Source organism: Lissotriton vulgaris, chromosome 3_1 (assembly GCF_964263255.1).
Source record: "Lissotriton vulgaris chromosome 3_1, aLisVul1.2, whole genome shotgun sequence".
In the NCBI taxonomy this organism is placed as follows: domain Eukaryota; kingdom Metazoa; phylum Chordata; class Amphibia; order Caudata; family Salamandridae; genus Lissotriton; species Lissotriton vulgaris.
The window spans coordinates 343,323,724-343,345,417 of NC_141689.1; the positions used below are offsets into that span (position 1 = coordinate 343,323,724).

General features: G+C 45.2%; 1 protein-coding gene across 1 annotated transcript in view; it reads right to left on the reverse strand.

The window, feature by feature from the left end:
* GDNF (glial cell derived neurotrophic factor) overlaps nucleotides 1-13,640 on the reverse strand; it is a 94,198-nt gene extending 80,558 nt beyond the window's left edge. Inside the window, exon 1 of the mRNA XM_086960550.1 lies at nucleotides 11,925-13,640. The gene's annotated coding sequence lies outside the window, so the exon portion shown is untranslated. The remainder of the gene's footprint in view (nucleotides 1-11,924) is intronic.
* Between the last annotated feature and the right edge of the window lie 8,054 nt (nucleotides 13,641-21,694).

Sequence of the window (21,694 nt, forward strand, 5' to 3'; positions counted from 1 at the left end):
GATGGATAAGAATAGTATGGAATATGGTGGGCGGGGTTACCACTTGGGTAAAATTTAACAGACGTTAAATTACCAGCACTCTGTAGCCATATATCTTATAAAAATAAATATTTACATACGACAGGAGGAGTAGGAGCAACATAAGAGTGTTTCAAGGTAGGTAGCTCTGGCCTGTTGTCGGTAGGCAGTAGAGGCCAGTGGTGGGAGTGCTGCTGGGCGCTGCCGTGTGGAGCAGGAGGGGCAGGGTGGGGGGTAGTAAACTACGGATTACAGCCGAATAGGGGTAAGTAAATATATAAATAAATTAAATTAATTTCATTGCACGCACTGCATCGCCAAATGCAGTTTTATTTATGTACATGCTTATTCACCTCTAATCAGCCGTAATCTTTAGTTCACTACCCCCCAGCCTGCCCCCGTCCCACGTCAGCGCCCAGCAGCACCCCCACCACGGGCCGCTACTGTTGGTAGGTTATTCTAGTAGGAGCTTGTAGTTCTAATCCTGGCTGCCAGGGCAGGCCTTTACTAAGATAGCGCCCAGGGCATTTATGGAGAGAAATGTGGCACCCTTTCCGATGGTAGTGAATTAAATCAAGCAGCAGGGGGTCCATTTTGTTGTTTACTGGTCAGTACCTGGATGAGCAGGGACCAGCCCCTGAACTCAAACTTCGCGGACCTCCAACAGCTCACCTAAATCACCCATAACTTAGGTTAGCTGCCTGCCGCATATATGGGTTTTATTGATGTGTGCCTGCAGGGGTCAGAGGGCGAGTGGAGGGCAAGAAAGGGGGATGGTGGGGTGTTAAAAACATCGCCCATCATATATTTTTTCTTCGATTTTCATAGCTCGAAATCGACCCGAAGGTATTGGAGCACTTTACATGAGCACCAGTTACGTCACACAAGGACACATTCTTTTTTATTTTAGTAGGCCCGGGGAGATTACATGACATAGTTCCCAGAATCCGAGGATTCCGCAGAGGCTCGAACCTAATTCCCCAGCTCTAAAGTCAGCAGCTCTGGCCGAAAGGCCACATCCTCTCACTGTATGATAATGAAGGACTAAAGCCACTTTAATCCAGCAATTCAGACCGACACTAACAGGCCGGGATAAGGACAGGGCTGGAGAATGATGATAAGGGCGCTGTTGTTGGCATTACCTTAATGAACACAGCTCTATGCGCCCCTCAGAAAATCGGAGCCCTGGGCCTGCGCCTATCTCCCCAGGCTAAAGGCCGCCCTGCTGGCTGCCCCCCTGTATGGCATATTGTGATTCTGTTTCTTTTTGACAAGGAAAGCTGCGCGCCCTGGCGTGTGACCTGCTGTTGCTCCCACTCAGGCGTGCACATACCCCAGACTGAGAGGGCAGGGCCTCCCGGGGGTGTGGACATGATTTACACCCCACTAAATATTATCACAGTGAGGCACTCTGTGCGAGAAGCCGCTTTAGTGTTCGGGCCCCCTTGATCCACGATTACTGTGTTTCAGGGAGAGACAGTCCCGGCCTCGAGTTACAGTCCGGGCAGCGCGTGCACTGGCGGTGGGTGGGTGGGGGACTGCCACGCTCTCTGCAGACACTTGTTGATACTTCTTACGGAGGAGCGCGTTCACGCGAGCCCCGCGGCTACCTATCACCTCACTGGAGGAGGGAAATCCGTGTACACGAGGGACTGCTCCACGGTCACGCACGCGCCTAATGGTGCAAAGGACTCCGCTCCAGGCATCCCCTAGGAAGCAGCGTGGACCGTGCTACGTGTTTACACAGCAAGGCTTTCTTTATTCAGTCATGCATTCCACAGCAGCGGAATGCAGGCCCCGTGGGTATGCATACACTTGCGTATGTATATGTGCAACCGGTTTTTGCACATACACCTACATAACGAGTCCTATGGAAGTAAAAGCATTTTATCTAATTGACATAAAACCCACAAACTAGAGAAAATCTGCAAGAAAGCGCTCCTGGAGTTGCCTCAGTCCGAAATTGAAGCGCTATAAAAACATTTCTCACTAATACATTTAGACGTACCCTACCTGTTCTAAGTTCATGCGGCCCATTTCAAATGTTTCTACAGCATCCAGTTATATAAGTTAGAATTTTTGACATAAGACTTCAAGTGTTCAGAAAAAAACACAGGCCTTGGCTCCTGGCTTAAAAACGAACGGACATAATCATCAAGGTTTCCGGTTTTCACTTTTCACTGATTTTTACAAATAAAAACACAGAATGCCATTTACTTCTCTGACTGTATTTATATAAAAGCATGGACAAATAAGGAAACCACAATTTGTAACGATTCTGTCTTGTTAGCCAATAGCTGTGCAGAATGACTGATAGGGGGTGAAGTGAAGAACTTTTTCTAATGAAACATCTGCAGACATGAATGAATGTGTGTGAGCGGAAACACTCATGTTTTCATAGGAGTGTACTGATGTTTCATATAGGTGTATGTGTGCCATCAAAACCCGCCAGGCATCCAAGTATGAATGCCCATGATTCGATTCAATGGGCATCTAGAATATACTACTTGCAGCTTCATTTTTTCTCTAAACCCTAAATAAATACGGATCAATTCACATAAAATAAACAAAACATAAACATTGATGAATACAAATAGAAATCCTACAAAAATAAATGCCATCAACCGACAGCCTTAATCATTGTACTCTACCAACCAGTTTTGAATGTAGATCTCGAATTAAATTTGCAGACACACTGAGCTCTGACGTCGTAAAGGATCGTACTACATGGCAGGCAGTCTACACACCTCAGAGCCCTTCTGCCCACATTGAGAAATGCAGCCCGGGGTGGAGGTTTGGGTTGAGGTTCACAGCAAGAGTTATTTCCAAACGCCCTCTTCACGCGTGTCTATGCCACAAGAAGCCCCAGGGCCTGAATCACAAAGCATTTACTCGCACATTACATTTACAAGCTCAAATAGATCTTTTTTTTTAATCAGTGTTCCACAAAACGTAGTTTTACACTCTTAAAGAGATGTAATCAGTCACATTTTTTGTGTAATTCTTCTCCCAGTAGCGGAGAGTGGATGTTCTTGGTTGCCAATGCCATTGAACTTGTGGCAACAGTCATTAATACCCTAGTTTCCAAACATTCACAAACGTTTCCATCACCCATTCCCACCCAGAAACCGGTTGGAAATTCCTGCTTGCCAACTGCAGGAGTAAATCTCATCCAGGTTTGGAATTGGAGAAGAACACTCCTGAAAATGATAACTGTGGCACGGAAGGTTTTTGTTCTGCAGGAAAAATATATTTTTTTAAGTTGAGAATATTTATTCAAAAAGTTTCTAGGAGCCACTGCACTTAAGCAAGACATTTTCCTATGCAAAATAAAAAATATTGTAAATTTGTACAGATATGTATGCAGAAATGTGTCTGCAATATCACAGGTAGCGATTCTAAAAGATTTTACAGAGTATGCCATGGAATCTGTGACTGTTAAAGCAACCCAAGCAAAATATTGGAAAGTTTTGTGGCTTTAAAAAAATCTGAAATTCACTTTGAAGGTTGGAGAAAATCTAAAGAAGTACATTTCTAATTCTTTTTTTTACTCAGTTCCACGATGCAGGAAAACGTCCCACGGCCTGGTCACTTGAGCAAATATCCCCATGATTCTGAAGCTGGTTGTTAGAAGACGAAGGAAGCTTGAACAGTGGTAGTCGTCTGTGCTGTGGGAACTTGTATTCTCCACAGTGCTGCCTAAAATGTCTCAAGAACGTAATAAAACCAAAAGACCAAGGCAGCAGAACAGGCAAGCACAACGGATCATTAAGTTCCTAGGTTAAGGTGGTGCAATCTCTTCCAACATCCGCTGCCGTAGGATGTACAAATTATCAAAATGCAAAGAAACAGAATGGAAGGTGCACTCAAATGAAGTCAATAGAAAATGAAATTTTAAATATCTTCTTCTTTATTCAACAAAGTGTTCATGAAGCAAAGGCACAGCCAACGCGTTTCGTTCCTCTTTTTTTTGCCTTTTAGGAACTTTGTCAGGGCGAGTTAATTAACAGAAGGGGCTGGGCTCAAAAGCCAGGCAGGATTAAACCGGAAGTGGTTGCTAGTTCGGTGGACCAGAAATAAATGCCTTAAGTCGAGAGAAGTACACCCTAATAGGGACGACCTCGAGTAGTTCCAGCTGGTGTAGTGCAATCCAGTGTGTTACATAAGCTAGTGGCAGCCCCAAGAAAAAGCAAGACGCCTCTTGTTAATTAACTCGCCCTGACAAAGTTCCTAAAAGGCAAAAAAGAAGAGGAACGAAACGTGTTGGCTGTGCCTTTGCTTCATGAACACTTTGTTGAATAAAGAAGAAGATATTTCAAATTACTTTTTCTATTGACCTCATTTGAGTGCACCTTCCATTCTGTTTCTTTGTCTCAAGAACGTACCCTGGCTTACAAAGCTCTTGGACCCTGAGTGAGGGTGCTATGCTAGCTGCTGTGGTACTTTTTGTAAGGCGTTCCAGGGCTCAGCAGTGTGGCCTTGCCACCATTTTGGCATTGCAGTGAGTGTTAGGCTTGGTCCTCCTAGGAGTATGCTCAGTGCTATAAAAAAAATCTGAAAGCTAGGAAATGTTGGGGAACAAAACGCATTATTCATCATCAATGTTTGATCTACTGCAAGATATTGGAAAGCTGAAACGGAAGAAAGAAGGATAAAATGGAAGATAGCAAAACTACCACAAATGCAGAACGTGGTGATCGTGGTGATGAACAAGGACCTGTAAGCATGAGAAAAAAAGCACAGAGTGCAGAGTGGTGCAGTGTCATCTTAAAGATTTTCGAGGTCCTGTGCAAGACATCTTTTGGTGGCCCCTTTATGGGACAGTCTATTCTTTTATTACCCGCTTCTCGTTAACTCATGCCAACATGAAGCCACTCAATACACAATGTTGTTTTAAACTTTAACAGGTCACACAAAACAGCTGAAATGTGCCTTAAGGTGGCATCGGGTAGAGAGACAAAGTCAGAGGCAGAGCTAGACAGCGAGTTGCAGAGCTTTAGATAGATAATAGAACAAACAGAGAGAAAGTTCACTTTCCAGAGGGCCCCTTGGAAAGGGCTGGCCCTGGGCAATTGCCCAATTTGTCCATGCCTTAAACCACCTCTGGGGTGCTGGATGAAAGAAGTAAACAGGAACAGACAGCCTTGGTGTTCAGCAGCCCGGTATTCGGCTCTGGAGCGGCCCCTAAGAAAACCATTAGGCACACGCTCCTATTATTTTTAATATACATTATGGACTGCACTGGGCCTGGAGCCCCGGCACCTGCAGGCCTAATGAGAGAAATTGTTGTGAGGCAATGTTCATCAGTCCACACTACTCTCTATGAGACATCATGGACGCTCAGAAAACATGATGGGGCTCCACCAGTTCTTGTATCCGTGCCCGGGAAGAGTTCCAGGGTCATTCTGAGCAGCGCCTGCAGGACATTTCAAAACCGGCCATTATGGGTGGACCTAGGATTGGGACAAACTAATGTTTTCTAACACCGGGTCTTTTCTAATGGAGACAAATACCTTTCAGGTCAGCTTGCCAGATTATTGGGAGCGCGCCCAGGTGTGTTCCTGGGACATTTTAAACTCCAGTGTAGATGGTTCCAGAGCCGATCCAGCGCGCCCTCTTCTTTGTAGTGTGGGACCTAGAGCTAAGGTCGTTCTTCGAGCACTGCACCCCTACTAAATAGAAACTAGGCAGACCTTAGAGATAGCACAGCGGGCTCGCTGCTGATATGAACACAGAAGGTCAGGGCTGGTTCGGCATTTCATCCAGGCGAGGTTGTCTAGCGCCTAGAGACTCTTCTGCTTGTAGAGCGTCCCATAGAAGCAGTCTTGACGTTAATATTACCAGCAGTAACAACTGCAGTTATCGTAGTAGTAGTAATACGAATGGTGGTAAAGATGGTGATGTTGTTGCTGTCTTTAGTGTGACTGACAGTTGAATCATGGTGTGCACAAGTCCATTTCCGTTGGCTTTTTGACCAGTCAGTGGACAGAAACCGCAGATATCGGTGATTCGCGAGTGTTTTTGCCCATTTTATCCCTACTGGCAGTGTAGAGTGCAGGAAGGGTGAGACAGCTCACTCTTCTAAAAAAAAACTTCCCATCCTTTGTTTAAACGCTCAGAGACAGTTCCTGCAGCTGTGGAAGCGGATTTATGTCACTCAATCAACGTATACATTTCAAAAGAAATGTATATAAACAACGCGCCGGGACAATCTATATAACTCAGAACAAATCGCGACTTTTGCACTATGGGGCGGTTTGGAAAGTAAGTGTGCATCTATAAGCCGAGTACCGTCATCACCTGAGGTGGGTTCTTGGTCTTTTCGAAATACTGTCTCCAAAGTACCGTTGTACCAGGGGTTTGAGAAACAACACCCTTTGCCAAATAGTTGTGTAAAAATAGCGGCACAAAACAGCTGCAGTCACAATAGAGCGTTGAGTAATTGTGAGCACGGTCCACTGCTTGTCAGGAAGTTGTACATCCTCCAAGCACGAGTTCAAAAAGCTGTTATGTCTTGTGTGCAGTTTTCTCACCACTGTTCCGTGTACGATCGTATTCCTATAAGACGCATTTTGTGTACACCAATGTTGAACGTTTATGCTTCAGTTTGTTTGCCTGCCTTGCAGTGTGCACATGGTTGCTGACGCAAATGCAGTGGCGTTACGCAAAATCCTGACCCTTCCTCCCCCTTAGAATGGGACGAGGGGCCCCTGAGTGAGTTTATCATATCTCACAAATATTAATTGGCTGCGGGTCGAATAGAGGGTTCTTCAGTACTCTATAAGGTCGCCCCTCTACCTCCAGCCTAAACTGTCCCTTTTTACACAGCTTCCCGCGACTTTTGACCTTCAACAGTTTTTCTGGAATTTACAGTGCACTTTTTAGTTTTCTGTGCCGATCTGCACTTTGAACAGATGGATGAAGAGATTAGCAGCACATTTTACTTTCACCTGTAGAATTCGGGATCTGATTTGAGCGACAGTCGCGTGAAGGCAGCATTAAAACATTGGGCGTTCAAGAGGGCAGAGCCATCGCGTCCAGATGCCCCCAGTGGTGTGTTCTCACCGCTAGAGGGCAGCGCTAGTCAGCCACTTGAACGCGGCCTTTACACTCTTGCAGGGCAAGCAACGATTATGGAAATTACACATTGTCAGTTTGTAGTGTGAAATGCAACGGCGTTTAAGGAGGCAACTATATACAAAATTAGACTGTCTCGTGCTGAATGACGCCGAGGGACATGAGGGGGGGGGGGGGGGGATTTGTGTAAATTTCAAAGCAACAATGTGCAGACAAAAGCAAGCAGATGTCTTTATGACAATCCCTTGTTAACATATAGTAGAACGACTAAGGTAATCTCTCTTTCCTTTAAATGGTACAGTGCTGTTTGTAGAATTCAAAACCAGAACCTGATTTTTAAAACAACACCGAAGCAACACGGCTTGCTGATACCTCCATATGCTTAGTTCCAAATGGTTCCCATAACAAGCAGATTGTATGCAAGACCTAGGAATCTACCGAAGAGCTGAGAGAAAATCTCAGGTGATACCAATTATTTCTACCACCGGGATGTTGCTATCAAAGGTGTCTGTTGTCTCAATTGTTTTGTTTTGAGATAAACGTGTTTTTTTTGGGCAGCAAGTCTATTACCCAATGTCGAAAACCCGTTGGCACAGCCCATTCCGAAAGAATCTATTTGATACCAGTCAACTGGAATTTCTAGCTGGGCGTACACGTATAACAGCCTCCTCAAGTCTGAGAGTTTTACTTAAAAAAAGGCGGGAGCTCAGTTGGGCCTGTGTGCCTTGAAGCTGCGTGTGCACAGAACTGCTCGTCTGTGCGCGAGTGGCAGATCGCCAGCCTCACCAGTGTGGGCGCACTAATGAAAGTGGCAGTGGTCTGGGCGCGTGCATCAGCACGCCTCTCCCCACGGTCCCACATGAGCACAGCGGCCGCAGTCGCGCGAGGCCTTAATGGACGCGGGCTCCTGACAGACACGTATGGCGGCGATGACAGAAATGAATATGCCAGCTGCTAGCGACACATTTCTCTTTCTCGCGGATACCAGTCCTGGGACTGAAGGAGCCAGAACAAGTCATCTGCTGCGAGGTCCGATTCATCGGACACAAACCCCTCACGGGGAGGCAGTAACCCAATTTCACGCCGGCAGGCGGCCTGGCCAGCAGTCTGCACAGGGGGCCGCGAGGACATGTCAGAATGGAGTAATAAGGTGCTTGAGTTACCAGCAGAATCGGATGTCCGCACCCCAGCCCTTCCATCCGACTCTTGTCCAGTCCACAGAGTGGACAATGGGTTGTGCCCTTGTGTCCCACAAACACCCCAACTTTAGACCGGATTGTGATATATGTTTGTTTATGGCTTAAACAAACCATGTAAAAACAGATGAACTTCCTCAATGTGTTTTGAAAGCAAGGCTTAAAAATACATCTGTTTCGTCTACCAATATTGATTTCAATATTTCATAAAAAATCTAAGCACTCTTAGGACTTAACCCATAAATCCAAACTAATTACTCTTATGTAATTGCTTTCAGATGGGCCACACATTCTTGAATCCCTACCAATAGTGCTTCTGTTTTTGGGGACTGGTGCCTCATATCCCAAGGTGGAAGGCGGTATGAAAAGACTGCACGCCCCCTTGGTTGCCATGAAGTCTTCAGACCTTCAGGGACCACCCACAAAAACTTTGGGCCTTTAAGACTCCCTCTATCTGAGGTACAAAGCCACATGCCTTACATAACATAACTAAGAGGAATCAAACATACCAATGTACATAAACAAATACTGGTAGTGTTACTGAGCCAGTTCAGTCAAGGCATAACTAACAGCATCACACTACAAACTCCTACCTATACAAACAGTAACGTGCTTCTGTCTCCACAGTATGGTTTCAAAATATCGTCTGACAGAAATATTATGTCCTAAATGTTTACAAAAAAATCGACGACTGATAGAGAATCTACGCCTAATTTGACAATAATTTTGCAAACAATATTTCAGAAACAACATTTCTATTAGGCTATATTATTTGCTAATGACGTTGTAATATACAACTCTAAACACACACAGTTATGTAATAGATGACATAAGGGCAAACACAGATCCCAGAATGGACTAGCTTTTTAATGACTTGCACTTAAAGAGACACTAATTGCTGACAGAGAGATTTTCCCGGGGACAGCAATCTAATTTGAGCTGAACAGCATAACAAACATATGCACTGACATGCTTCTATACTTGAAAGAGCTCATGGGCTTATTTCAGCCTCAGCGAAACACGTGTCACCTGCGTTTGTAAACATACAACACTACGCATTCGAAATTGTCTTGGGAATCAAACATAAGTGTTAACTACAATTAAATTATAGCCTATGGACCTTTTAAGTGAATTTATGAAACTGCTGTACCCGACTAACGCTAACATGTCCACTTTAGATGCACACATTTACCATTGTTAAGTTCTATCCTTAGAACTTTCTGTCTGGATATGTTTATTGGGTTTTCAAATGAGCAGCTATTCAGCTAACAACACTAACATCAAGTGTATATCCTTAGAAAGTTCAATACATTCTTTTTATTATGCTTGTTGACTGAAGTGGTGAAAGTGGTATTTGAAAGCACCACAAGGCCTGCTTGCAAACCATGCACCTAACCATTGAGCAACACTACCATTCAAGAAGTACTAGCTTACAACACCTTTCAGTTGTATATTTTTATACAGCAACTTAATGTATTCACCCCAAATTCAAAGTTACATAAAACAAACACATTCCATCTGAGTGTTGCCACATGGCTATGTATGCACTATGGGACAGTCAATTGTTAGTGTGTCCAGCAACTCAAAGTGTAAAATGTTCATCATCAGTGAAATGGCCCAACCTTGAAGGCATATATAAAGCAAGTGAACGTGATATCCGTTGTAATGCTCTTTCCACCCACTAAGAATGACATTTCTGTATCTAAAACCAATTACCTAATTTCGTAAATGTCCTTGAAGGTCATGGCCATCAGCGCTTCGCTGCCTTTGGCTAGGTTTGCGCTATAGAAATACCATATAAATATATATATCTACACGAGCACCGGGATAGGCCTTGGAGGCCAATGTAACCGCTGGCTTTGAGTGCTGTAGAACTGAACCGTGCAGCTCTTACGGTTACATCTGTGTATGAACAACTGACCAGGATTCTGAAGGCTATGAGATGCTATCAAAAGAAAGACTATACATTTTTTAAAAATTGCAATGTAAGGTGTATGCCCCAGTTGCAGTAACTGTTGACTTTATTTTACCAATGTATGCGAACCACATAGATGCATTGATGCAAGTCCCATTGGGAAACATTATTCATCAGCCATGTTGCAACCCGATCACATCATTTCCTTTAACGGCCCGGTCCACGTCTATTGGTGTATCCAATATTGAACAGCGTCAGAGCATTGCACAATCACACTGCAGCCAAATGTAGTGCAGCTTGCGTTGCCATTTCAATGCTACAAGGGATAAGATCTTTAGTTTAGATAAGGCAACGTCCTTTTATTTTTACCACTGTTCAACAAGAAACGAACATAGCTTCTCCTATTCAGCAAAGCTGCCATATACTAAGGCAGTGGAGCAGAGTCCAGAGTGCACGAAGCAGGACTACTGACGTGCACTTTACAAACTCATAAATGTGTTTATGTATCGGGCCCAAAATGTGCAACTCCCTGGTAGTAGGAACGCAAAGACTGCACTTGCCACTTCTTTCTATTTGTACTATTGCACATGAATATTCCCATTTCACAAGTTTTGGGGACAATTCGAAAATGCATTTAAGACTGCATTAAGCAACATTGAAAGAGTATCGCTTTACATATTTTCGAATGCCCTTTTTTCTCGACTCCTCTGGCTCTTAGAGCTTGATTCAAATTCCCAGAATATTGGTGCATTTTATAATATGGAGAGTAACGCCATTTATATGATATAGAACTCCAGTATACACGTCTCTGTGAATGAACACATTGTGCAAACAAAATGACTAGCTATGCACCCACAGCTTTAGCCATAGCCAATGTGAATGTATGGGGGATCCTAGTTTGCTATAGGTAGAGACTTATTTGGATTTTTTGTATTTGAGCTTTGGCACACTTTAGACGATCTGCACAAAATGTCACAAGCAATGTGGCACAGCATGCGTTGAAATAATTAACTAAATACGAGTACTTTAATCCAACCACACAAACTGCGAGAATAAATACAATAAAATGAAAGATGGGTGTCTGTGCAAGAAAGTGTTTCAATGCTGCGATCTCTGCCTTCCTTCACTCTCTGGAAGAATCTGCCTGAAAGCGTGCATGCAGCAGTAGGCAGTGCAGTGTCATATGACAGCACGCACACACTGTGGCATAAACAACACGCGCCCTGCAGGCTGTGGCATAGCGGCCCGTCCTTACAGATGTCAGAACGCCGCCGTACGTGAGGAGAATGTGCTATCACACTGGTGCGCCCGTCCACGCACACCCCCACAGGAAGGGCGCCCGAGCCAGCGGGGTAAACACACGGAAACATTTTGCATGCTGTGGTGAATTTGCATCGGGCGCTCCTCGGACACTTTGCCTAAGAGAGGACTTGCCTTTTGCGTGTATCTCAGTCCTTAATTGGGTTTTCAAAGGAAAAAAGAACAAGCACTGACCCATATGTACGTAGCATCACATAAACATAAAGTGCAAATGATACATATCAGGGAATACGTGCAGAAATCCTGCCGTCTATCGCGTGCACTAGGAGTGCTCATGCCGTTGACGTGTCACACACACACACTCCCTCCTTCCAACCTCCCTGCATTTCTTTTGATATACTCTTGAAACGACGCCCCAGAGCACCATCCACCCCTTCTTTCATGGGGCCCTGGCTCACCTTTTACTCGCCTCCTCAGACCCCAGACGGACATGAACTCCTCGGACTCTGTCCGCCAGTCCTGAAAGACATGGGGCGCCTCTTCTCACGCAGCGACTGCAAAAAGTTCAGCGCATCCCCTGTCGGTGCACGAGAGGGATGTGCCTTGGAGCCAGTCCGGGCAGCTCCCGAGGGAGCAGCCCTGCCTCTAGGGAAGGGGAGGGGAGGGGACAGGGTGTCCCTCCCTGGTGCCGGCAGGGGGTGCTCCAAGACCTGCAGGGACCCGAGAGTTTCTCTCTCTGCTTCTCTCCTCTCCCCAGGCCCGCAGGAAGATCTGATAGCCCCTCTCTTGTCACAAAAACGACACCATCTCTCTGGTGCTCCTAGGCGTGACCTCCTCGGATTCCTGTGCGCTCCCCCTGCTCCGGTTCCTACAGAAAGATTAGATTCCCCTGTGTGGTTCGTACAGAAAGGAGTGATCTCTTTCTCTGGTTCCCCCGATAGATTCGATGGTCTCTCTTTGGTTCTTGAGGAATGGAGCGAGCCCCTTCTCTGGTTCCTGCAGGAGATGTGATGGTCTCTTCTGTGGTTCCTGCAGAAAGGGCTGTTCTGTTGTTCCTACAAGAGGTGTGGTATGTTACTCTGCGGTTTTTGCAGGACGATGCTATATTCTCCTCTCCGGTTCCTGCACGGGCAGGGTAAGCTGCCGTCCCACTTTCCTGCCAGCAGCAGACCTGTTGCTGTCCTTCCCTGCAGTTAGGTGCACTGTCCTAGCACATTGCTTTCTGCAGGAGGAACGCCTCGTGTTTAATGACCCCTCAAAGAAGGCGCTTTGATGTTCGCAGGAAGTCGTCCATGCCACTCTCTCTGTAGGGGGTATGCTGAATGCCCTTCTTGCAGGAAGATGCGTTGATGCCCGCAGGAAGAGCCCCCTGCCACTATACCTTCAGTAATTATGTGTTGATGTCGACAGGAAGGTGTCCTGCCTCCTTTTCTGCAGGGAGGTGTCCCTTTGACTCTCCCTGCACGAAGGCGTCCTTTCAAGCTTCTCTGCTGAAAGGTGTCGGGTCTGTCCTTTCTGAGGAAATATGTGCTGATGTCCGCAGGAAGAGATTCCGCTGCGTAAACTATTGCTTTTAGCGCCCTCCCTGAAGTATGAAACGTTGCTTTTCTCCCACTCGCGAGAGATTGTCCCACTCTCTTCCCTGCAGAAAGATGAAGTGTCCTCCCTCTGGAAGAAGTCCCGGCGCCCCTTTGGCCTCGGAGCCGCCCTCTCAGTAGCAGCCAGGCAGCAGGAACCTCGGAAGGATGCTCACAACCTGTCTGGAAACCCGAGAAAGACGCACGGTCAACAAGTGCGGGGGGTCAGATGAAGACATGGGTGCTCCTGTGACAGCAGCTGGCCCGGACAGCGGCGACAGCTGAGGGGTAGGAGCACCAACGCGAAGACCTGTTGGAAACACCACCCGACAGGACCAGGACAAGCTCCAGGAGGAATGTGTGCAGCCAGGAGGGCCACCTCGGCCATCCAAACTTCGCCAACACCGGGGCCTCTCTCTGTACCTGGACCCGCGCGGCGGTCACGGGCCTCTGGACCGGAGGCGGCCGGTTCTCCAGAACCCGAGCCCACCCTGTCCTGGGGCCTGCACGTTGAGTCCCAAGTTTCTAGTCTGGAGGTGGCTGGCGCTGCGCGTCCAAGACAGATGTGTGGACGTCCATGTGCGAAGCGCTCTGTGTGCCAGCGGCAGCCGCTCCGGGGGTACATTTATAGCCTCCCTCCCGTGACGTCCTGCTTGCACACACCCCTGATTCGCCCGCACAAGCACACACGCTCTCTCCCAGTGACAGGACCCGTCAGACTACTACAGATCTGAGAGTTCGCACATGTCTCGTTGGTGAAGTCAGAGCTTAATATCAAGCGTTGCCGGCAGCCGGAGAAAGGCTCTGGTGCTGGCTGCCTCTCCTCATTTTAATTGCTGAGGAAATAGACTACGGGCCGCCGACTTTGATGTGGGGAATGCAGGCTGGCACCCGTGCCAACGCACACGCCAGAGGAGCAGTCCTGGAGGGCACGGGGCACAAGAAGAGCCAACAGAGGCCACAGCCCGCTGCAGGTTCCACCGGGGCGCACTGGCCGCGCTCTCCCACAGACCCTCCCTCGACGCCTCATTTACAATATTCAAATCCGAGACGTCTTTCCCCTTGTTTAGAAACCCAGTCACGTGTCTGCCTCCAGTTCTGACATATTTACTCAGATGGAAAACAAACAGCAGATGTTTTTTTCCGGTGCGTAGATGCACAATACCGGTCCGCGCGCCTTGCGGTCTGTGTGCAGGGCGCTCGTTCGCCTGCCACCTGCCCTTACCGGTGAGCTCGGCATCGGGGGCAGACGTGCTGAAGGGTCCTTTCTCAAAATGCTCGGTTTCTTTTAAAGTATGTGAAGCACGTGCTAGGCAGCGGCTCGAGGCGAGCCTATGACCCAAGTGAATCCTCCTGCTGCTTTCGCTGGGGGCCCCGGAGCGTGTACATACTCTCGGTTTACAGCCCCGACCTCTTGGGCCCATGACTCATACCAGGGAAGGGGGTCAGAGAAGAGCAACAGGCCGAAACGCAAGTGAAAAGCCAGAAGCGGGGAGAGCGTGTGAAATAAATACATCTGGGAGAATGCTTTCTGTAGCTGGCAGGGTGGAGTCTGCAAGGCAGTGCGGGCCTGGCAGGGTGGAGTCTGAGAGGCAGTGTGGCGCAAAGCGTGCAGTGCTTTGATTCTTAAACTGGGCCGCCACCGATATCTCCTCTGAAGAAACCAGAAATATATTCTTTCCTAGCAGTCACTATGCAAGGGTCTAACTAGAGAAATTGGACTAAATCCAACCAACATCGGGGTAGGACTGGAAACAGATGATTCTGAAAGGCTACTTAGAACACTGGTGGTGTGACCAAACACCACAGCAGTGCCCGCGGCCCTGGCAAACTACCCACGGCATTCATTAACCCTCCGCCTACCTCCTCAGTTTTATGACCGTGCAGTTCTGGCCTTCTAACAGTGTATGGGCTGGAGCTGCCGATCAAGGACCCTTTGAAAACGACCCCCCTCTCCCCCTCCTGCACTACAGAGGTGTGCACAGCACTACAGGGGTGTGCATAAATATCACTTTGTAGTTCTGTTTTCCGAGCGTCCCACGTGCCCCTTCCACAGTGAACCGTACTCTCTAGCCATTGGAAGTCAATGTATTTGTATTTTGTATTTTGTATCTGGGTTTTATATCGCGCCAAATCACCGACAGGTCTCAAGGCGCTTCTGACAGAGTACAGCAACAAGAAGTAGGGTGAATAAGAGTACAGATTACCGACCTATCTTACAGGGATGCAAAAGCGTCCCTGAATAGCAGTGTCTTCAGAGATTTCCTAAAACGGAGAAGATTAGATTCTTTGCGAATGGGAAGAAATATAACCAAGTACACTCAAACATCAGTGCGTCTTGGTTACGCAAAAAGAATAGCACAGATTTCTGCCCAGCCTCTTTCACTGTCTCAACTCCTATCTCTTTTTCTCTGTCTCTACCTCTTTTCCCACACTCTCCAACGTCCTCTTTCTTCCTTTTTAGGTCGACCTCTGCGAAGCATGCTGTACTGATGTAGGGACTTGAAGCTCTGCCCACTCTCGGTCCTCATTTTTCATTGGCTTGTGTCACTGTCCACTGTAAGCTGTGGCTGTTTATTGGTCAAAAGGCATAGTAGTCCCCCTTGCCTCATTTTGTAACCTCCCCTGGCAAAACCCCCTGTTATGTGTGTTGTTGCTTGGTAGGCTTTAGTTACAGCCTCCGAGCACTATTTTCTCAAATAACTTTGCCTTGCATGCTGTTGCAGGCAGGACATGCTCCCTCCTAATTCTTTAAAAACAAGCATTTGCAATGCAATAGGTCTTGCATTTATGTGAATTTGAGCTAGTAGCATTGTAAATGACAATGCCTTTTATTTATGGTTTAGTTTTTAAAACATAAATAAAATGCATTGTCATTTACAATGCTAATAGCTCAAACTCGCATAAATGCGAGACCTATTGCATTGCAAATGCTTTTTATAGCTGATTGAAAGAACTTTATGGGGACAAGGACAGACAGCAGGTGATTAGGAAATACGTTGAGGAACCAGCACCATTCCTGCTGTCTTGTCTGAATTTGATTTCAAACCAGTGGTCTCAAAGACTGAACGATCTTGGTCAATCTAGAATTCCAGATATCAAAGTTGAATGTCGGACCAGCTACCTGTAGTCCCAGCTTGCTGTCGTCCACAGAGATATACTGGCACATGCATCAATATTGTATATTGCAATTCCTTAATTGCGAAAAATAAGGAATCACAATTAAGGAATTGCAAACTGCAATGCATCAAGAAATCGCTATAAAAATAGCGATTTCTTAAAATTCCTTAATTGCGATTCTCGAATTGAGAATCGCAATTAAGGAATACCTCCCCATCCATTCCTATGGGCCTAGAGGCCCATAGGAATGAATGGAAAGACATTCTTAATTTGCAATTCACCATTAGAAATTCGCAAATTAGGAATGCAATTTCAAGGGTGCAGGGGTGTCCAAAGGACACCTTGTTGCACCCCTGAAATCTGCTTAGAAGTACATTTTGCACACTCACATGCCCCAAGGGCATGTGTGTGTTGAAAATGGAACTTTGAAAAATGCACTTTAGTGCATTTTTCAAAGTTTTCGCAAATTTCCATGAAGGTCAACTTCATGGTAATTTGCTCCCCTTATTTGCGAATTAGCACATTTTTAGAGTTTGATGCATTGCATTTAAGGAATCTCAATTTGAGATTCCTTAAATGCAATCGCAATTTAAGAAATCGCATTTTTGCGATTTCTTAAATTACAAAAATGTTAATGCATCCCAAAAATGGGAATTGCATTCGCAAACGGCCGAATTTTGCGATTCACACCATTTGCGAATGCAAATTTCCTTTGATGCATGTGCCCCATAGGCTTTAAAACCTTCGGAGTGTTGAAACTGAAGTAGATTTTCTAATATCAAAGTTTAATAGTAACGCAGAATGAGCTGACGTTGTGGGAACCCAGCAGGTGGTTTAATAAGGTCCTGATGTAATGAGGAATGAACAATGCAGGTCACTTCTGAAGTAGCAGGTACACGTTTTACTAATCCGCAGCCAATAGTAGCACATCATTATCATCAAGAGGGAAGTTTCAATGCCATGTGGAGGCAAATTGCCTCATGATAAGACTAGTGCCATATCTCAGGTCCCTAAGGACAAATTGTAGTTGGATGCACAGTGTTTCTAAAACCCGTGACAACCATGGAAGCCATATAATAGCCAGAACATTATTAAGAGAAGCAGGAGACGAAAATGTTTTCTTTAGCAGTGACATCACTCCAGACTTTTTAAAAGTAAATCTGGCATCATGCCAGTGGTCAGGGAACTGTTCACAATGTTAGTGGCATCTCTTGCTGACTTTGCTTGCCTCCTTATTCTAATGTGCCCTTCCCTCACACAGTAGCCCATTTACAGTAGGCTACATGATCACCTCTTTCTGTACTGATGCACTAACGGCTTGCATTCTTTACTTTCTGCGAATCTCAAATAATGGCGTAGCTCTGTGAGCTTCAAAAGCCGAAACAATAAACAAAATTAAATCAAATGTATGTACAAAATGCACTTTGGCAAAGAACGACAGTCTCTCGCCATACCATTGAAAATATCTTACTAGCCCTGTGAAGGCATATTTCATTTAGAGCTTATCAGCAGATTACTCCAAGGAGCACCAGACAGGGCAATGCTGGTCTCTCACTGCTGAACATCTTTGAGAGCCGCTGGTTGTAGACTCCAAAAACAATGCTATATTCAGAGCTTTTCCTTGAAATAATTACACCTAGAATGTGTTTTTTCCTCAGTGGTACTCTGCATAGACACTGTTTCTACTCGTGCCTTCGTTAAGCAGGTCCACACAAAGACTCCGGTGCAAGCATATGTAGGAACGTACCGTCTGCACCTGAACGTGCTCCTTCTATATTAGTACACGCAGTAATGCAAAGCCAGGACCAGAGATGTAGAATCATTTGAGCCAAGGAACCATCTGATTCTGTCAGTGGATAGGCAGAGAGCTCCATGGAACACTCTTCCTTCACTAAGACACAGAACACTAACCTCACGCATATCCCACTGAAGAAGAGACATCTGAAGATATCTAAATATCCTTTTGCACTTTCTCAGAAATGGTTTAAAGACATTTCTTATAACTTCTAATGGTGACACATGTCCGTGGGAAGGTCAGTGCTCTGCATTTACTTACAGTTCTCATTGTGGAGTAACCTGATCTGATTTTTTCACATACTTCATGAAAATCAGTACTGCAGTAGTGCGCATGGGCTTCTAACTTCTTCTCGTACATCACCTCTTCGGAATAATTGTGGGGTGCAGGCTTTAAGTGAATTTTCAGCTGGGGAATAATAATGAATCCACTGCCTGGGGACAATGACCATTCATTTTGTTGCATCCTTTTGTAATGATCTGCAGGTCTATGTGTTCTATCACTATAATAGTGTCGGGGGAGCCACTTTGCAGTTAAAACTAGGGTTGTTCGCTAGCTCTTTCAGTGCTTGACAACATCAGGTATTCAGCAGCATCAGTTGCAAGTTTGGTCCTTTATTCTTGCTTTTTCCTGACACGTGTTTTTCTACCTGTTCTGTGTCCATGTGTTTACAGCCATCGGTTAACCTTTCATTCCGTGCAGGACCTTTTGTGACCAGAAAATCATGGCAAAGGTGATGACACATCGAAAACAAGCACCGCCCTTCTTAAAGAAGCTGCAGTCATCAACATGCAGTAAAACATAAAAAAAAATAATAATACGGTAGAAACACCTTCAGGACCAGTAACTTGAAACCAGAGCCCCACGGAGGGAAAGTGAAAGTACGCGATGCATGCGCTGTGCTGCCGGTTTCAAAGCTGACGGGAGAGAGGAGTTGGCACGCGCGGACAGGAGATGTGCACGCGTACGGAGTGCACATCTCCTGTCCGCGCGTGCCATTGCGTGTCTCCCTTCAGTACAGAAAGCGGCAACAATAGGCTCGCTAGCGAAACAGCGCAGGTGCTGCGTTCGCACGCGAGACCTAAAAATGTATAGGACACATCTGCAATGCAATAGGTCTCGCATTTGCAAGAGTTCAAGCTATTGGCAATGTAAATGACAATGCCTTTTATTTATCGGGTTTGATAATTAACGCATAAATAAACGACATTGTCATTTACAATGCCAATAGCTCAAACTCTCATAAATACGATACCTATTGCAGTGCAAATGCAGGTTAACTCTTCTCATATGTCTTACTCCCTGTCTTTCTCTCCTCTCAAGTATCCTCTCTTCCCCGGTTTGTATCAGCCCCCTCTCTTCCATCCCCTTTCCTTCCACCACCAGTCCCTCGTCACTTATCACTGTAGTGCTCACCTGGCCTCCTCCCTCTTTTAAAACCAGTGCCCTGGAGCAAGAGTGTCTCAGCGCTATGACTGGCAAGCTGAGAATGTTCTGATGAAGACAAATGTTTACCAACATGCAAATAGGATTTACATATACATTTTACAATAAATCTTTTGCTGACCTTTTTGTGCTTTTGGAGACCATGTGTGTTTGCTGGATGAACCCTTTAGTTATCAGAGGTTTACCTTTTATTTCTGTATTTTTATTAAGATGTTCTTGATGTAATTTACAATATTATTTGTGATCTAATCACATACTGGATGAGCAGCACTGTCCTTGAGTGCACATTCAAGGTTGCAGTTTTCCACATGTGAATGAATGATATGCTGTTAGGATTTTCTACCTATGTTGAGGCGTGGAAGTGCTTTTTGGACAAGTAGCAGCCTACTATGTGAGAGGTTTGGTGTTTAGTTGATAGAAAGAGGACTAATTTTCTTCTTGTGCTGGCTCCGTGTGGGAAATTAGTTTTTATGTGTGTTACTCAAGAGTGGGATTAGTGATGAGGTAAGGTTTGTATTAGTCAGGGTTCTTCACTCTTTTTGTGCTTTAAATGAGTTTTAAACAAATACTTACGTAGGACAGAGCTGCAAAATGTAAAACTTCAAGGCTCATACGTGGAAGACCATGTGCATGTATGACCCAGAGTGCATGTGTATGATTGTCTGTAGCAGAGGTGTTGGCTTCATTGCAGGTGGTCGTAGGGGGCACGCTATACAGCACGGTCCCTGGGTTACAAAGCATCTGTCTCCTTTGACCTACTGTGTTTGTGCATATAGTTTCCAGGAGCATACTGCATTTGTCCATGTTCTTTGTCTCGAAGAAAGAGTTGAGACCCTGCATAGACTTTAGAGGACTAACCAAGGTCACTATAAAAGACACATATTCTCTTCCTTTGATTAAAGAAATGTTAGAGTCCTTTGGAGGTTCTAAAATGTTTACCAAGTTAGATCTTCTTGGAGCATATCATCTTCTCTGACTAAAGGAAGAGGACAAATGGAAGATGGCCTTTAGAACACCACTAAGGGCCATATGTATCAAGATACCAATTAGCGATTCTGTAATAGCGATTTTTAAGAAATCGCTATTTCAGAATCACTAATTGGTATGTATCAAGAAAATCAACATTTTTTAGCGATTTCTTGATATTCCTTAATTGCGAATTCGCAAATTGTGATTAATTTATTAATTAATTTGCAATTAAGGAATACTTTCCCATTCCTTCCTATGGGCCTTCTGGCCCATAGGAAGGAATGGGAATTTATTCTCAATTGCGATTCGCAATTTGCTAATCGCAAATTGAGAATAATTTCAAGGGTGCAGGGGTGTCCAAAGGACACCCTGTTGCACCCCTGAAATAAGTATGGGTGCACATGTGGTGCACATTCATGCCCTAAGGGCATGTATGTGCGTCACATGGCACTTAGAAAAATGCCAATTTCTTTAAGAAATTCGCAAATTACCACCAACTTGAATTTGTTGGTAATTTGCGATTCCTTAGGGACAATTAGCAATTTTTTTTAGCTTCATACATTGCATTTAAGGAATCGCAAAATTAGCGATTCCTTAAATGTAATTTCAAAATAAGCAATCGCAAATTTTGCGATTCCTTATTTTGCACCATATTTTCATTCATGCGAATTTCGGCTTTTGCGAATGCGAATTTGCTTCATACATATGGCCCTTTGTCACTCAGAATAGCGAGTTATGCTTTTCAGTTTGAGTAATGTTCCAACCATTTTTCAGCGTTTTATGGACTACGTTTTTGCTGAAATGCTTAACCAATTAATTGTAATAAATCTCAATGATATCTTGCTCTGTTCGCCTGATCCCTTCTTACACCACTAGCATGTCCATCAAGTTTTACTTAGACTCCGTCAGAATCAACATTTTTTGCTAACCTGAAAAATGTGAGTTATATCATTCTGAAGTTGAATATTTGGGTTTATGTTTGAACAACACTGGAATCTCAATGGGCCCACATAAAGTAACTGCCATTCTGGATTGGCCAGCCCCTCTAGTATTAAGGAAGTACAGGATTTTCTTGGGTATGCCAGTTTCTATCAGCAGTTTGTGGGTAATTTTCCTCAGTTACCCAGGAATATTGTCTGTTTACTTAAGAAGGAAATGTTAGCATGGTTTCCAGTGGGATTCCGTAGCAGAGAAAGCTTTTAAAATAACTGAAACAAGCCTTTACTTAAGCCCCAGTCTTTCACTAGGCAGATCCAACTTACAAAGTTATTGTTTAGACTGACGTTTCTGACGGGGCCATTGGTCCTACAGCTTCAAGAAG